The 12,606-nt window shown below is 45.4% G+C and overlaps 1 protein-coding gene across 1 annotated transcript in view; it reads right to left on the bottom strand.

Annotated features, from left to right (window-relative positions):
• The window catches only part of BAHCC1 (BAH domain and coiled-coil containing 1), a 158,518-nt gene that overhangs the window by 80,069 nt on the left and 65,843 nt on the right, over positions 1-12,606 (bottom strand).

Here is a 12,606-nt window from a genome sequence, read left to right as displayed (position 1 = left end):
GAAAATTGTCTTTACATGTAATTGGAAAAAAAATAAAACACTATTTACTTTAAAAACAAAACAAAACAAAACACCGCCCTGCACCAGACATTCTTAACATGGTCCACAGATGACCCCCTCTAACTCCATTTATTCCTCTATCTTCAACTAGGCAGACACTCATCCCCATACTCCCACCCAATTCACTATAGTTGAAAACACACTGGACAAGGAGTCAGTGGGACCTGGGGACTACTCTTGATTTTGTTACCAGTGAGCTGTGTGATTGGGCAATCTAGTCACCCTCTCTGGGCCTTAGTTCTGTCATCTGTAAAATGAAAGGGGTTGCGCTTGAAGATCTCTGAACTCTTCACCAGGTTTAGCATTGTATGAGTCTATGGCCTGATGCCCTCGACTAACTTGGGTAATGTTTCTCAGGCCACCCCACTCCATAACAGGATCTTTCAGCTCCTGTTATCTACTCAGTCTGTGGCACCATAAGATCCATTCTTGGGTAGAAAAGGAGAAGCACACCAGGATGTGTGTGGGGTATGTGTGTGTGTGTGTGTGTGTGTGTGTGTTGGGAGTGGGTGGGGGAGGGGTGGTAAAATGCAATATTCCTGGCCTTGAAACCCTCCAGTGAGAGTCAACCATGTTACATAAATACATAGTTATTGGCACACTGTCTCTCCTGTTAGATTGTGAGCTCCTTCAGGGCAGAGACTGTTTTTGCCTATCTTTGTATTTCCAGAGTTTAGCACAGTGTCAGACATATAAGTGCTTAATAAATATTTGTTGATTGACTGACATCAGCTAGTTCCCAGTTTCTTTTAGGAAAATATTATGTGCAAATGTACGCATATATTTAAAGACTGCCATATTGGCCAAACAAAAGGCATGCTGCTGCCGCTATGGAACTAACTACTACTTCCCCTGGGGAACACAGTAGGGCATCTTTTCAGTACAGCTGAAAATAGTATTCATACCAGCAATGTGCAGCTGTGGGCACATCCCAATGAGCATAATCACACATGTGTGATGTGCTCACTCAAGAGAAGGACATGGGGACTCTATGACAGTTCGATCTCACTTGGGTACCCAACTAATCTACATGTATATCAGGGAAGAAGAGCAAAAATGAAGGATGGCCGTGTTTCTGCTAACATTACCATTAGTGGCTCCCTAGGGCTCAGGCCCTCTCTGGTGTAGAGTAAACCATGACAGTGAACAGCCCTCAGGCTTACCCTACACCCACTGTCCTACTCCCAGAATAGCTGGCATCAGGCCACCAAGCCATTATCCTGATCATCTCAGTTGATGCCACTCAACCAAGTCCTAAACGCTGGAGTCTCAGGAGGGAGAGGCTTCTGGGGACAGTCTGTTCAGGTAGAGGGGAGCTGTAGGGGGCTCTTAACACCAACTACCCTAATAGGTATCAGTGAGTGGGACAGGAGTGGGCCCATAAGCTTGCCAGGAGTTTTCTGTCTCTGAGTGAGAAGGTATCAGATTCCCAAGAGCAAATGTACAGAAAGCCTGAATGCCTCCCAGACCAACTGGACTCTACTGATTGGCTTGGCAGGTTTGGCCTCATTACTTTGGCAGAACAGAGATAATGCCCCTTGGGGCCAGTTCCAGTCTGAAAACCCGATACCTCTGACTGAACAGGCTAGAATGAGGAGTGTGTCTCCCCAAGGGTAGGGGTGGGGAAGGATCTTCATCCATAGAGAATGTGGACTGTTGGGGGTCTAACTCTGGGGGCCTGCTTATGGAGCCCTTGGGTTTGGGGGCAGCACATTTGCATTTGTGCCTGTGTATGGGGGGAAAGGGAAGGAGAAAGAAAAAGAGAAAGGAGAGAAAGAAAGTAGTGTGAAAAGGGTAGGGAAGGAGAAAGGGAAGTAGCAAGACAGAAGGAAGAGAGAGAGGAAGAGAAAGCAGAGAGGGAAAAGAATGTCTTAATTAAATATCAAGATTCAACTGATCTGTTTAACAATATCTTCAATGTTTCGTACATATCATACTCTGACTATTACCAGGTTTAAATACACTTATAGGGATTCTTTTACTTTATTTTTTTTAATCACTTTTGGAGTCACAGCTTTCTTGGAGGCAGCAACACACAAGTCACCATTTTCCTTTAGGTTATAGTAGCACCACTTTATGACCTTTAATGATGGAGATGAGGGACATTGCTCTCCTCTATGCCCCTACTGGAAGTATCAGGCTTGCGGTCCTCCCTGTCCCTAGTCCTGAAGTGACTGATGGCCAAGGTCTAGTTCCAGACCATCCTGTTAACTTCTGACTGAATGCCAGTCCATCTTTCCAAACCTGTGGTATTTGTGTGTATATGAATAAAGTGTGTGTGTGTGTGTGTATGTATGCATATACATACATACATATACACACAGCATGGCATAGTGGATAGAGAGCTGGACTCAAATCAGGAAGATCTGTGTTCAAATCCTGCCCTTGACACATATTAGATATGTCATAATAATTTCTAAAATGAAATTATATTGAAGATTTCAGTCATAGGATTATAGCTCTAGTCCTGGGCAAATCCTTTAATCTCTCTCAGTACTTTGGGCAACTCTTGAAAACTATATGCTGCAGAGAAGGGAGAAACCTACAATGGCAATGGGAATTCTCTATGCCAATAGAATGACAAGTCTGATCTCTGCTCCCCTCCCCCATCCCCTCTCTTATGCCAGGTTATCTCTGTGTGTATGTGTCTGTCTATGTACACTCATATGCCACCAAGGCACTGTGGTCTGCTGCATATGTACGTGTGTGTCTTGTTTTCTCTCACTTTCCTGCTTTTGAATAACCAGAGCTATGCTGGGCCAAAGGGCAATAGACTTTATCGTGAAGTAATGGAAAGGACATTAGATTTAGAATCAGGAGAACTGGGTTCTAGTCCTAGTACTGATACTTTCTAGTTATATAACCATGAGCAAGTCACTGCCCCCTTCGTAGTTTTCTTACCCAAGGTGGTGGATTAGAATCAATCAAATTTGGATGTTCTAGGTCCTCCCTAAAACTGCTCTGCCCTGCCTTAAACCTAGCAGATCAGCTTAAGTTTAGGACGAAGTCATCCCGGGAAGACCTCCCTTTCTATTGCCATGACACCAAGGGCTCTGTCTTGAAAAAAGAAAAATAGAGGTTTCCTGTCAATGTGCTTCTCAAAGAGTATTCCATTTGTAGTCATTAGACCAAGTCTGAATATTGGCTGTGCGTGAGTTATTATTACTTCTGTGACCTTGGGAAAATTGTTTTAACCTCTCTGAGCCCCCATTTCCTCAACTATAAAATTAGGGAGATTGTGCTAGATGATTGCAAAAGTCCCTCAGGCCCCTATGGAACCCTGCTCTACTAGAAGAAACAACCTGAGTTGATCATTTTTCCAGAATCCTAAATCTGGTTGGCATCTGTCAATTTAGTGCTGAAGCAAGAGTAAGGGAGCAAGAAGAATGAAGGTGCTAAACTGGACATTGGTGTAAGGCATAGCCAATAGGTTTATTGCCAGAGGGATCCAGGCTACAGAAAGAGAAGGATAAGGAATAGAGATAAGGGGTGCACTGGAGTCGGTGTTGGGTGAAGTCAGAAGGGATGTGAAGGTCGGTGGTCAAAGGAGAAGCAGAGAGACCAGGGTATTAGAAAGGGGAGAGGTGCCACCAGCCCAGGCTGGTATAGTTAAGGGGATGCCTCCCTGGATTCTTCCAGCAGAATACAGGCTGACCTCCTATAATCCAGCTGCGCAGGCCAAGGTGAGTCAGGGAAGTCGTTCCATTGCCTGGGGGTGGGGAATTTATGATGTCTCAGCTGGGTCCAGCCCTGAGACCTCAGGAGCTTTCCAGACAGAAGAGTGACTCAACCCTAGAGCCTCAGGAGGATGGGAGGAAAGCACAAATATTTGGAAGGGTGGAAGGTAAGGCTGTGAGAATAGACTTCCAGAGAGCCACAACATGTGAGAGCCAAGAGAGTGTGAGACCCGGGGCCTGAGAAATGCTTGAGATGGTGTGTTCTCATTTGTGGAGGAGTGGGAAGGTAGAGCATCGTGTGGAAAGATATAATGTCTATCCCATGTGTGCAGGGCGGGATCGGGGCGATGGCGGTGGGAGAGGGAGGCTGGGAGGAGTAGCTTCACCCTATAGTTCCGAGGCCTCTTACTGACACTGCTTAGAGAATAAAAATTGGTTTCTGCTGGAAGGTGTGTGTGTGTGTGTGTGTGTGTGTGTGTGTGTGTGAGAGAGAGAGAGAGAGAGAGAGAGAGAGACAGTTAAACATTCCAGCTTCCTGAGGTTAGTATTGACTGTGAGACTGTGTGAGTGAATGAGGAGAGGGGAGCAAAGGGAAAGTGTGTGTGAGCTGGCCTGGGACTGTGGGAATATCATGAGGTTGTCAGGGAGAGAGTGTTAGACAGGGTGTGGGGAGGGAGGAATCTGTGGGAGAGTGCATGTGCTAGAGGGCGAAGGTAAAGGGGTGTGTGTGTGTGTGTGGTGTGTGTGTGTGTGTGTGTGTGTGTGTGTGAGAAATGGAGATGAAGGGGTCTGGGAAGAAAGCAGAGGAAATGGGTACTAAAAACCTGGAGGCGTCCTGAGGAATCTTGCTGGGAGATCCCAGGGATTCCTTAGGGTAGAGATGGCTCACACTGTGTACACGCCCAGACCACATGTGTTTCCAGCCGTGGGTGAAGGATTGGAGAGAGAAAGAAGTATCAGCTTCCTCAGGCTCTGCAGAGACAGGCTGTGTGTTGAGGGGGGAACAGGAACATGAGGGGAGGGAAATAAAGGGAAAGCCTTGGCCCCTGCTCCCTAATAACTTCCTCCATGGGGATGCCTGTGGGATGAGTGTCAGGGATAGAAACTCACAAGCTTCCTGCTTCATCAACTGGGGCTGGGCCCTAAATCCCTGGGGCAGATCCACCCCCTCGTCCCTCCCAGGGCAGTTCCTTCCCACCCCTTTTCCACCCGGAGGCAAACAGAATGGCTTGAATCTTGGTGGGAAGCACCAAAAGTCCAAAAGTCAGGCATGGATGGAGGAATTTTTTTTTTCTCAAGAGTTCAGCCCTGAGAACCCAACACCTTATGCTCTCCCACACGTGGGAGTCCAACCCCAGGCCTCTGAGACCAGGCCTCTGGCTCAAGATGGAGAGACAGTTCAGTTGGCGGAGAGGCTAGGGATGTGACACCAGCAGGGCTGTGGGCAGGGAGCCCAGGGAGGGGGTGGGGAGGAGGGGTTTTCAAAGCACTTTTCAAACTGTTAGAAACACTGACCCTGGGGGCTCTCTGGGAGGGGTCAAGAGGAAGGAAACAGGGGGAAATCTAGGTGATAGAAAGACAAAAGACAAAAAAAATCAATAAAAATGGAAGGAAGGAATGGAGAAAAGGAAGAAAGGGACTTATAGAACATCTTAGCTCCAGGCATTTTCTCTGATTGTGTCCCATGCCTGGGACATTCTCCCTTCTCTACTCTGACTACTGACTTCCCTGGCTCCACTAAAACCCAACCTTCCCTAATTCCTTCCCTGGAAACCTTCCCTAATTCCTCTTAATTCCAGTGCCTTTCCTCTGTTGATTATTTCCTATTTATCTTGTATGTATTTATGTGTTGTCTCTCCCATCAGATTATAAGTTCCTTAAGGGAAGAGACTGTCTTTTCTTCTTTTTGTATCCCCAGTGCTTTGCACAGTTCCTGGCAAAAATGGAAGGAAGAAAGGGATGGAGGAAGGGAGGGAGGGAAAGATATACTGCTATGGAAATAGAAACACTCAGTGCCCAGTATAATTAAGGGGTCTATCCAGAATAGGATCCAGCACTTAGGAGCACAAGAATTACACTAATCCAAAAAGTAAACTAAACTAAACTAAAATAAAAAGTCCACTAGTGAATCAGGAGGTGAGTGGTGGTAACATGCGAGACTTGAATGAATTCTTTCTTATCTGAAAAAGATTTTGGAGAGCCAGATTAGATCACTAAATAAAGACAACAGTACACTGGCTAAAAATGTCAACATTTCTAGGGTAGCTGGACAGCTAGCCAAAATCTAGTACCTGGCTGTCACATTTGGCAAGAGAGGCAAGGAACTCAGAGGCCTTCTCTCTGTTATCATCTCTAATTTATCGTATATACATATATGTATACTACATACAAACTATGTACAGTATGTATCATAAATATGTATACTATATACAAACAAGATTATATATATACACATTGTTAGATATGTATGTGTATATTAGTTATAACTGTACACACAAGATATGTGTATATAATGTATATTCTACACTATGTATAATGTAGCATGCATACATGCTACATGTATACCACATATACATGATGTACACTATGTATCACGCGTGTGTGCTATGTACACACTTTGTGCATGCATGGCACACATGCATGATACAGGGTGTACGCCTCATGCGCGCATAGTATGATACACAGTATGTACATAGTATACATATATGCGTATAAATTATAAACACATATGTAATATGCACACATACAAATCTTATGTATATATTGTCTATGTGTGTGTATATATATATGCATATATATACATTGTCTGTCTGTCTATCTATCTATCTATCTATCTATCTATCTATCTATCTATCTATCTATCCATCTAGCTATCAATCTAGTAGTGTGTATACAGCTGTTTGCATGCTGTCTCTCCCCCATTAGAAGGTGAGCTCCTTGAGAGCAGGGACTTTTACCTTTCTTTGTGTCCCCTTTGCTTAGCACAAGGTCTGTCATATAATAGGTGCTTAATAAATGCTTATTGACTGAATGAGAAAAAGCTGTGTCTTTCTCTGGGGTAGCAAGAGAGGACATCTGATGTCTTGGCTAAAAGAAGCTGTTCAAAAGCAGTAGAATTGCATGGTGGAAAGAATGTTGGGTCAAAGGCAGCTGGGTTCGAATCCCAGATTTGAGTTATTACCCATGCGACACTAGCCAAGTCATATAAATATTTTCCTCATCTTGTTAAATGGGTACAATAATACTGGAACTATCTACCTCACAATGTCGGGGGGAGAGTTTTTCCTCATTCTGTTAAATGAGTACAATAATACTGGTACTATCTACCTCACAGTGTTAGGAGCAGAGTAGTCTGTAAATCTCTCCTTCAAAATCCAGGTAGAGAGAGAGACAGCCCCACTTAGTAGGGCTGTTAGCTCAGCAAAGTTGCTTCAGGGAAGCAGTTTTTCCGAGTATCACCTCTAATCTCTCCCTCCAAAACCCCCTTCAAAACCCAAAGGAAAGGTGATGCCCAAGAGAGGAAGACCCTACTGCCTGACAGCCCGTGAGTCCCCAAACCTTGGCAAACACATTAGCCTCTGGCTCATGCTCTTACCAAAGGAATTTGGAACTTGACTAAAAGCAGCTCTCTATCAGCACATCCCCTTTGCTAGCACCATCATCTGCCCCTAACAGTCTGGCCTAACTTGCTTGCAGTCCTTTGGGACCCCTTTCTACAGCCTGTTTCCCAGAAGCCATCATGAAGGGGAAACCCAAAGCCCAGGAGAAATGAAGGACAGAATAGAAGGAATAGTCAGGGGCATGAGGAAGGAAAGACGGGAATGGGGATTATGTTTATCTCCACTCCCCTCATCCCTGGCCTGGTCAGTTCGTAGTTTCAACCCAGAATATCTTTTGATTAATTGGCAGTTCAGAGGTAACCAAAGCAGCTGACCCATAGGGTAGGTAGAGGTAGTTAGAGGAGATCTGAGAGAGAGAGGATATAGCCAGGGCAAAGGAGGAAATTGAATACTGGCTTCCACCTCCAGCGGGGGTCCTTAATCTATTTTTTGTGCCATCACCATGGCAGCTAGCATTTAGATAACACTTTAAGGTTTGCAGAGAATTGTACATATGCTATTTCATTTGATCATGGACCCCTTTTGCAGTCTGGCAAAGCCTTCTCAAAATAATATTTTTTAAAACATCCTAATTCAAGAAAATGCTAAATTTTAGTTGGAAGTTAGTGAAAATAAAGATTTCCCTCCACATTCGGGGTGTGAGGAAGAGGGGGTGCCTATAGACTCTAAGTTAAAAACCCCTAACCTAAAGCCTCTTTAGGTCTGATTAACCTTCTCCCAGCTTGTTTGTCCCACATGCTAGCATGCGATCCCCACAAACTAAAGAGGCCCAGCAAAACCGTTAGAACTGACAGGGAGCATCACCAGCTCCTAATTGTCACCTCAACCAGAGGGGAGAGCAGGCGGTACAGCCTGGTGCCCAGCCTGGCTCCTGGCAGAGCTGTAGGAGAGGCAGGGGCGGCTGTACTCTCCAGTCTCCAGCTCTTTCTCTATCCTCCATCCTGTCAGTCACCCCAAAAGCCAAACAGTGACTTTCCCTGCCTCGCCTTGAAAGCTGGAGGAATCAGACCCAGGACCAGAGCCAGAGTCAGAGACAGAGCTTTCCTCGGGCCAAGCAGAGCTGGGAACTTGGCTTCCGGCTTCTTTCCACTTGGCACCATTCATTCTCTGCTTTGCGCTGTGGTTAGCAACACAGAAGGAGACTAAGCGAAGGCCCTGATACAGGGAGGGATACAGAGTTAACAGTATTGAGGGTAAACAGGTGATAGAGAATGTCCCAGGGCTATAATAGGGAAATAGTCTGCCACGCTAAGCTCCAGGACGAGAGTCAAGGATGCCAGAACTGATCAGTTTAGGTGCCGAGGTGAAGTAATTTATCCTCTAGGTACATCAGTTAAGTAAAGATAATCCCTGCCCTAAATAACAACCCTTACATCTATAGGGCGCCTTACACTATCCAAAGCGCTCATTCTCTCATGCCTCAGCACAGCCACGTTGTAAGGTGGGGAACCTGGGCATTATTATTCCTAACTTGAGAGGCAGCTCTGTAGAAGAGAAAGAGCTCTAGCCTGGGGACTGGAAAACCCTGGTTCCAATCCTAGCTCTGCCACTTGCAACTGGGCAATTCATTTTAAACCTCGGTTTTATCATCTGTAAAATGGGGATAGTGATACTTGTAGCACACATCTCAAAGTTAGGGTTGTTTAGGGAAATGCACCTTGTAAGCTGTAGAGGCCACACAAACTGTGAGTAGTTGTCAGAGATGGGACAGTTAGGTGGTACAGAGGTTACAGTTCCTGGCCTAGAGTCAGGAAGACTCATTTTTCTGAAATCAAATCTGGCCTGAGCCACTTTATGTGACCCTGGGCAAGTCACTTACCCTTATTTGCTTCCCTTTCCTCATCTGTAAAATGAGCTGGAGAAGAAAATGACAAACCACTCCAGTACCTTCCCCAAGAAAACCCCAAATAGGGTCATGAAGAATTAGACATGACTAAGAAATTACTGAACAACATCAGAGATAGGGACATCAGCTTTATAACAATCACAAGGTTGTAGTGCTGACAGATGAGCTTACACAGATGAAAGCCCTTTGAAAAAAGTAAATTTTATATGTAGATATAATATGTAGATATATGCTTTAAGGTTTGCAAAGAGCTTTACAAATATCGTTTTAACCTCACAACAACCTTGGGAGGTAGGTGCTATTATTATTTCTATTTTACAGATGAGGCATCTGAGACATAGATGATATAAACCCTAATCCTCCTCTAAGAAAAAGAGTAGCCCCTTTACCCATGACACTACCAATGGCAGTGGCTTATGTGGTTCAGAGGGTCTCATGTCCCTGGGCCCAAAGATTTATTGGAAAATAGGATGGAAGAAGAATTCTCCTTAGCCTGGCATCAAGGTAAGTGCGTTGTTCCTGGAATCCCTGTCTGAAGAGACAAAGTTTAGGGGAAGGAAGACCTCAAGAACTAAGATAAGGCCAACTTTAGTGGCCCAGGTACCCATATCCATCAGCCTCACTCCATTGTGGAAACCCTAGTATTTGGTTTTTTTTTTTAATCTAACACCTTATACTTATCATAGTCTTGAAAGATTAGTCTCTCAAGAGTCAGTATGGGTTGAGAGACTGGGTTGAGACTGTGGGTAGGAACTGCCGTACACACTGTGAGATGCAGTCATGCCATCTGTTTGTTTTAATGAACTTTTTATTTGTCACAAGAAAAGGCTCACCACAGAAAAGCATGGAGGGAGTCAGGGCTCAGGTAAGGAGGGGAATTATTATTATTATTGTTATTTTTAAGAGGCTGTGGAACAATACAAAAAGTGCAGGATTTGTCATTAAGAGCGACCTGGGTTTGAATCCCTTGTGACACTTACAAGTTGTATGACAATGGGCAAGTCGCTAAACCTCTCAGTCCCAGTTTACTTACGCCATAAAATGGGAATAATAACACCTCACATGATTGGGGTGAGGGTTGAATCAGTTAACGTATGTAAAAAGGTCTTCATTCATTTAACAACAAGGAACTGTGCTCAGAACTAGGGGAGACAAAGACAAAATGAAAAACAGTCCCAGCTCTCAAGCATTACGTTCTACTTGGTCGAGAATTTTGAACCACTATATAAAAGTAGCTACTATTATTAACCAGTGAGTGGCTAAACACACAGTGCCTCCCTCGATCAGAGTAAAGGCTTGATAAGTGTTGGTTGAATGGAGCCCAATCCATGGCTGCTATTTCCCTTTCTTGTTCCTTGAACTTCAAGGTTCATCATGTGCCCTCCTGAGCACATCTTTCCTCTTCAAGTTGTAGTCACTGTGCCTGCCTAAGTGAAAGGAAAGACAGACTCAGTGCCATATGGGCAGAGGAGTAGAAGGTAAGATAGAGATACCTGACAGTCTCACCAGTGGCCTATTGCCCAATCTCAACCCTACTCACCCCATTCCAAGGAACTTCTCCCACTTGGGTTTCTCAGATATTATGATCATTCCAAGAAGGTGACAGGTAATGCTTAGATAACCCTAATTAAGGTACCTAGTAACTGTTAAAGTAGGCATTTGGATAAGCCCTCAAGTTGATCAGGGACCCCAAAAACCAAGGAGACCTGAGAGCAGGTAAGAAGTCAATTGACCAGTCAATGGAATAAGCCGTCCTGAAACTCTGTCATTAGTTAAATCATAAGCTGAAGGTGGCATTGGATTGACTAGCTTTTGAGTAAAGTCCCTAAACATACTCTGCTCCAGCCTTTTAATGACCCTGCCCCAAACTGAAATGAAAGCTATCATGGAGCCCAAGTCTGGCTTCTGTGGATTTGTTTCAGCAACTCTCCAGCTTCTTCTACTCCTGATCCTCACTCCAGCAGAGAGGCATTAACAGACTCCCCAGGGAGGGGGAAAATTAGGTGAAGGAAGTTCTGGTCCCACAGCCACACAAGATGAGGGAAAGAGCTGGAAGGAGGAACATACAGGGAATAGGAAGGAGAGAACATGAGAGGAGGGGTTGGAGAGAGTGAGCAGGAGTTGGGAAAAGAAACAGTGGAAACAAACATTTATTTTGAGTTAAGTGAGCCACTGAGAGAGCATCCTCCTTTTCTGGAAACTGTGAAATGGGTTGTTAAAAAAAAATTCTCTTTGCAATTCCTGGCTGCAGGCTCCCTGAGAACAGAGCCCCTTCCTTCCTCAAGCTCTGAGCACACACTCCCCAGGCTTCAAGTCTGGCAGCTGAACCCTACCCTCCCCCCCTCTCTCCCCCCCTCTCTCTCCCCCCCCCCCCTCCCCTCCCCTCCCCACAGCCCTTGCTTCCTGTCCCAAGACTTCTATTTTTTCTTCTCCCAAAGTGCTCAACCTGCCAGAGCCCTGGGCTCTCACAGTTGGACTGAGGAGGAGGAGGCTGGGGGAAGAGGAAGTTTCCCTTCCAAGCTCCCCTTCCATTCCCTGGGAGCCTCTAGAGGTGGCAGAACAGGCAACAGGAGACACACCTCAGCCGGGGGAAGCCTCTGGGGGGAAGTTCCAGTTTTTCAAAGCTACCTCCTGAGCATCAGGCACAGCCCCGGGGAGGAAGGGAGCCAGAGATAAGAGACACAGCCACAAATAACATGAGAGATCCATGGGTGTGAGATGCCTTAAAAAAAAAGTGAAAATCACCAATTCTACCCTGAATTTTTAAAAATCCACCAAAGAGGGGAGAGGGAAGAGGAAAGGGTCCACATTAGCCCTAGGTGAAAAGCCCCTTATCCTTGAGAGCTCTAAGGCAGGAGGGTTTGGTTGAAGTAGGAGATTGAGGGGGAACAGGGTAGGAGCAGAAGGAAGTGAGGTAGGAGCGAGGCGACCATCCTGATCTGTCTCATCATTATCCCACCCCCTAGCACCACAGCTGTGGAATCAGGCAGACAAGAAGCTGCTGTGTGACTGGGGCTGGGAGCCTCCTGCTGTCACATCCCCAGGCCCACACTTCCAGGGAGATGAATAATTAATTTCTCATTGCAGCCTGGCTCTGAAACTGGGACCATTTAACTCCTTGGAGCGAATGTCACAGCTGGCCCCTGGAATCTTCCAGTGTGGTCAGTCGGGTCAGTCAGCAAGCATTTGTTAACTACTGTGCTAAGTTCTAGAGATTCGAAGAAAGGCAAATATACTGCTATTACCCTCAAAGAGCTCACATTCTAATGGGGGAGGACAGAGGTAATAGTGAACAACTAGAGTTTATGGAATAAGACGGGAGAGGGTAACAGTCAGACCTGAGCTTTTAAGAAAAGCACTTGAGCAGCTGTACAAAAGTATAGATTGGAATGGGGGAGAGATG

Source organism: Phascolarctos cinereus, unplaced genomic scaffold (genome assembly GCF_003287225.1).
Source record: "Phascolarctos cinereus isolate Bilbo 61053 unplaced genomic scaffold, phaCin_HiC Scaffold_5;HRSCAF=322, whole genome shotgun sequence".
NCBI classification, from domain to species: Eukaryota; Metazoa; Chordata; class Mammalia; order Diprotodontia; family Phascolarctidae; genus Phascolarctos; species Phascolarctos cinereus.
This window is presented reverse-complemented; position numbering and strand designations above follow the sequence as displayed.